We start from the raw sequence: 6,151 nt of genomic DNA, 5'->3' as shown, positions 1-6,151 counted from the left end.
TTTTTCTTAATAAGATAAAACCAAGTAAACCGACTGTAAGCATCAATGAAACTGACATAATAATTGTGTCCACTAACAGACGTTTGGGCATGACCCCACACATCGGAAAAAACAAGCTCAAGAGGATGTTTCACAACACGACTAGACTCTGAAAACGGAAGTTGGTGACTCTTGCCCTGCTGACAGGCATCACAAATAGTTTCAGCAGTTTTATTTGACACAACTGGTAGCTCATGGCGATGTAACACATGACGAGCTATAGGAGCAGCAGGATGACCAAGGCGCGCATGCCAATGTGTAGGAGACACACGACACCACTGAGCCCCTGGGGAGAAAGCTGCATAGGAGGTGCGGTGGGCGCGTCAAGTGCGTACAGGCCACCGCGAAGACAACCGCTAAGCAGAACGGCCCTCGTGTCCCGATCCTTGATAAAGAAACGAAAAGGATGAAACTCAGCAAGGACATTATTATCACGAGTAAGTTGTGGAACAGATAACAAACTACGTGAAGCAGTGGGAATACAAAGAACATTAGAAAGATGCAGTTTTCGTGAATTGTGTGAAAGAAGTGATGCCTGACCAACATGAGAGATGCACATACCTGCTCCATTAGCGGTGTGCACCTGATCATGGCCACGATATGGCTCCTGAGTGGAGAGCTTGCCCATGTCGTTGGTGAGGTGGTTCGTAGCGCCCGTGTCCATGTACCATGTAGGATCAATAGAGTAAGACGGAGTGCGGCCATGGTCAGGACCCGTCACTGCGGCCGCGGCCTGCTTTTCATTCCCTTTGCCATTGTTGCCGAGGCCCAGGAAGTCTTGCTTGTAACGACGATGACAGCGAGACGCAACATGGCGCTCAATGCCACAGAGCTGACAGGCCTGCGGAGCTCCGCAGGAAGAGCAACATGCCACCGGCCGGTTACCACCCGTGATGTTCGGAGCATTGCCCCACGAGGCCGGCTATGAAGATGGCGCCGGTCTACCCCCCGAAGATGACGCCCGGGAGGTTTTGCCACGAGTGGCCGCATTGGCGGAGGCGAAGCCGGGGGAGGCGCGGCGCGCCTTGATGCGCTGTTCACGACCAAGGAGGCGTGCATAGAGCTCCCGAGGTGGGAGCGGATCATCATGGCCATGGACGTTCTCAACGAGGTTGTCATAGTCATCATCAAGCCCGTTAAGCACGAAGGTGGTAAACTCCTCATCCTGCAGTGGCTGGCCAACGGAGGCCAACGTGTCAGCGAGACCCCGCATCTTGTTGAAGTAGTCCGTGATGCTGAGGTCACCAAGCTTAGTCTCACCCAGCTCAGTGCGTATAGAGTGAGCACGCGCCTGAGAATGAGAGGCGAAACTGGTGTGAAGGGCCGCCCACGCCTCTCGGGACGTAGCGGCGAAGATGACTAGCAACGAGACACTCGGGGTGAGCGAGGACTGGATGGCGGAGAGGATGGCCTGATCCTGGGCCACCCAGGTGTGATATGCCGGATGATGAGGAGGCGGACACGGGATGGATCTGTCAACGTAGCCTTCCAGGTAGCGGCTCCGCAGAAGAGGCATCACCTGAGCACGCCAGGACAAGTAGTTGTCCGGCGTGAGCTTCACCGGCAACAGGTGCGAGAAGTAGAACGGCGCTGGCATCGCAGTCAGGTCGGTAGGAGCGTGCGGCGGTGCATAAGGGCCCAGCGAGGGCGCCGCCCCGGGATGCGCCGAAGGCACCGAGTAGAGCGGGTAGTGCCCTGGGGATGCACCTGGAGCCCCGTACAGCGAGGCAGCCGCAGCCCCATGCGGCGCTGCGCCGGGCTGAGGCAGCGCCGAGTAGGGCAGGGGCGACGCTGGGTAGTGATGCGTCGGGGGCGCGGCGTAGGGTGGCGGCGGGGCGCCGTATCCGGGCGGCGGCAGACCGTAGTAGGACGGCGGGGCGCCGTGACCTTGTGGCGGGGCGATGTAGGGTTCCGGCGGCGGCGCCCCGTAGCCTGGTGGCGGGGCGACGTAGGATCCCTGCGGCGGCGGAGCCCTGTAGGGCGGAGCCGGATGGGACGACGACGGCGGCGGCGGCCCGCCATGGACAGGGGCAGGGGCGCTGCCTGTGGAGGGATCCACACTGATCGCTTGGGAGATCGGCTCGCCTGGAGAGGAAGAGGATACAGAAGCACCGTAGGCCATCGCAAGGGGCTGCGAGGCAAGGAACGGTGAGGCAAGGGCCGGCGCCGGGGCGGCGGCGGGGGCGACGACGGTGGTCGGCGCGGCAGCGGCGGCGGCGGCGGCGGCGGCGGAAGCAGAAGACATCGTAACCTAATTTGATACCATGTAAAATAAATATTTTGGTGGACTGCTCGACACCTCAAGGGGGTGCGGCTATCTCATTATATATAAGTATCAAAGGGTACAATATACAAGTGTACATATACACAAGTCTACGTACATATACAGTCTAACAGTTATGTGCTATATTGATCAAATAATCTAATAGCATTGTTTTGTATGATTTGGGGTTTTGGATAAGGGGTGTTGTGCCCGAATGAACAAATGGGTCTCAGCTGGCTCCTGTCCGCAGAGAAATGGGTTTAACCCAGTCCGATTGAAGATGCTCTAAGGCATGAAACAAATTGCTAGAACACAAGTTGCATAAAATTGTTGTCGTGGAATCCATATTGTGATTTCTTTACAAAATTTCAGTAATAATTGTAATACATATTTACAAGGCCAAAACTTGGCCATTTTCCAGTTGGTTCTTTAATAGCAAATTTAGAAAAATAATAATATGTGATTGTTGTATGAATCAGAAATTTGTTTTTTTACCCCCCTTGTTGCGCTTCAACTAATCCATCTTCTCATTCCATTGGCTCTCCTGCTCAACCACCTAGCCCACGTTTATTATCCAGCCCTCGACTTACCTCGTGATATTGTCCTTGATATCTTACCACCGACGGAAGTTGATCCCCGGCGGCTATCCCTCCAATTGAGAGGGCACTGATTAATTCCTGTGGCAATAGTTGATCCCCATTTTCATCCCCACTCCCCACTTATATACTCATTGATAAGGTGCGCATGTGTTTTGATGTTTAACTTGGACAATCAATTAGGCTAATATTTAACTACAAATCATGCGCCTTAAAAATTATATTGGAAACTACTTTAAGTTATAATTTTGTTGTGACAATACTTTCAAATATACGAATTTAGTGGTATGATTTGTGTGACACGTAACCTACTTTCGTTGATTAAATTTATGGTCAAACTTAAATCTTAGAAAGTTGTGCATCTTATAAATTGAAATGGAGAGAGATATGACCGGTGGTTCGTTAAATTCTAGAAACACAGACAGGTGATTTGCAAAAAGAGAAAAGAGTGGCTCTTTTGGTGGTCCATATGAATTTCTCGAGATGAGAGGAAAACATTGCAGAAAAAGAAAACTTGTCGCAAGGTCAAAAGCTCACGTCTTGAAACTGATCAAAATGTCGGCAAAAATTAGCGAAGAACTATGTCAATCACGTACGATGATCTTCTTGTTCTGGTCGCTCTCATCATGTATATTGCACAGTCAAATAAGGAGACGCGTTTGCATTATAGCTACGTAGCCTGCATGAAGGGTAACATCATGCATCTCAGATCAGTACTCTCTTTTTTTTTTTTGGAGGGGATCTCAGATTAGTACTCGAAGTTCTATCTTCGGCAGCTGCGTAAGACGGCTTTTTTTTGGACTCAAACCTGCCATAAGATGCCTTAGGATAGGGCCAGGTCCAGTATGCATTGTCCAGTTCGCCTCCAATTTGGGCCACTCGCCAGATGCGGCGCACTCGCCATCCCTCGGTTCCCTGCCGCTAGCGGGAGACAGCAGCGCACCCCAGTTTAGTACCACATCGGTTAGCGAAGGAGCTCGTGACCGGTTTATAAGCGTCGCTCTTCCCATCTCATCGTCCCTTCGGGGACGTCCGATAAAATTGGAATGATACAGGTCCCTGATCAAGGATGACACACACAAATCGAGAAATGGTCCAAATTTTTTAAAGATTTTGCGCGCCGGTCCCTACGCAGTTTATAGATACGCCCCTGGTCCATCTTCTTGTGGGCATTGTTCCCTGTTTTGCAGTTACGCCCTGGGCCTTCTGCCTGTGCGGTTGTGGCGTTGTGCCCTTCACTTTGCAGCCAAGTCCTTCCACTTTTCTCTCTTCTATCCAAGTCCTTGACTTTCAGTACTGTACTTGTCATGTTTAAAAATTTCATTTCGGTGGAACCTTTTTGCCTGATGCATGTCTAACGTCTATTCGTGCCTCTATGTTCCTTTTACTTTTCTCGATCTAGACAGTTCGGCTATGTAGTGTGCTAACCCTTTTTAAACTTTTATGTACTTGTGCTGACTCCCTATTAAATTTTTTTTACTTTTTTTACTAAACCGCCCAAGCATAATTTTCATCTTGCTGCAACTTCTGCTTTTGCAATGTAATGTCTTTCTAAAAGCACATTCCATAAAACGCATGGTGTGTAAAAATACGAGTCTGTGTTCTGTTTGACTTGATTGTTTGTGTATCAGTCATATCACTACTCTTCAACCGTGCATGTGAAAATGTAGGCATTTGCTCGGGTATAGCTAGGCACAGTTTAATCTTCTTTTTTCTCATCCATGACACCTAAGTATATTTCGCTTCTCAATGATTTAGACTGATGTAAAGAATGCACCAAGATAGAAAAAAGTTCACTACCACCGAGATGCAATCCGTAGTTGCTGGAGAAGACGAAAAGTTTAGGGAGATTCGATCTCATACTTTGCAAGTCGCCAACAAATATCAGTAGAGAATAAAGGATTGCCTTCATATTTTTTAATTTTTTTGATTGATCAATTGAGGCATTTAGCTAAATTTAAGAAGAATTTGCGCTGAGTTGCTCTAAAACTTGTTCTTACAATGTAGATCCAGTGATGCCAGTCACTTCTAGGGTTTCCTCTATGTGGACTAAAAGGTTCAAAGTTCTTGCAGTTAGTTCAAACGTCTCCGTTCTGAACCAACAACTCTATTGACATGAAAATTAAGTGAATGATCATGCAACAATTTGTTTTGTATCATCATAAATATAACCTTCAAGGTCCTTGTGGTTAATTAATATTTATTACGATAATTTTTATGGATCCCACCAAAAAGGTAGTTTTTATGCTAGGTTTGTTGCACAAACTTTAAAACTTATGAATGTTGATGTAATTTTTTACAGGAACAATTCTCAAATTCATAATGTTTTGAATGTTTACTCAAATTTTCCTTGTAAATGTCATATGTTTGACCTCTTCGATATAATTTTTCAAAGTTCCATATCTCAACCTATGTTTCTGGACCTTCTCCAACGGAATAGCATCTGTTTTTTTCGTTATCCGATTTGATTAGGATATTAATTGAAGATAATGAACCACCCTAGAACCATACATAGATAATTAAGAACCATAAGACTGAATGACTTGCGATGTCTGTGCCCACAAGAAATCTTGAAGCCCATTAATTGTAATGGAACTCTATGCAATGTATCCCCAAGCTGTACGATGTAAAAATGGGTAGGGGAGCATTCTGCCTTATAGGGAAGCAACCGCAAAAAGGGGGTCGACGAAGCGTAAGCGAGAATCTTGGCTTGAGTAATGAAAACACTGGTGAGAATCCAATGCCCCCTAAAACACAAACCCAAGGTGTCCTTTGGAAGGTTCGTCCACGAAGGGTGAGGCCTAATCATACCAATTCTTTTGTTGGCTTCCAGAATAAGCAGGGCAGCTGGCATCTAGAAGCCCAACCATTTTTTTTCAGAAGCCTACTAGTCAAGTCCTAGTAGGCTTCTAAAAAAATTGTTTGCTTGGGGTTTTAGAATAAGCTGTGTAGGGAGAAGCTTATTCTAGAAGCACAAAAAGCCACCAAAAGAACCGGCAACAATGAAGTTAGATTCTGCAATCCTCCTCCCTTTTTTTTGCGGGAGGGGGTGGGGCATTCCGATTTCCCTAGTATCATCATTGTTTGCCACACAAATTCAGATTGAGGTTGAGGAAGTGAAGTTAATAAAATTATGGTCAAAAAATTAAGTTAATTAATTTTGTGTTTGTGTGCTAGGCTAGATAACGTACAAGTTCGGCCTCGGAGGTGTGTGCGCGCACGTGCCAGTGTGTGTGGCACGCCCCAACCCTTC

At 47.4% G+C, this 6,151-nt stretch overlaps 1 pseudogene; it reads left to right on the top strand.

The window, feature by feature from the left end:
• Positions 1–3,914: 3,914 nt before the first annotated feature.
• LOC119266177 lies at positions 3,915–4,003 on the top strand (annotated as a pseudogene).
• The last annotated feature ends 2,148 nt before the right edge of the window (positions 4,004–6,151 follow it).

The sequence above is a fragment of the Triticum dicoccoides genome, chromosome 2B, assembly GCF_002162155.2.
Source record: "Triticum dicoccoides isolate Atlit2015 ecotype Zavitan chromosome 2B, WEW_v2.0, whole genome shotgun sequence".
Lineage (NCBI taxonomy): Eukaryota > Viridiplantae > Streptophyta > Magnoliopsida > Poales > Poaceae > Triticum > Triticum dicoccoides.
Note: the sequence above shows the minus strand (reverse complement) of the source record. Positions and strands in the feature narration are given on the sequence as shown.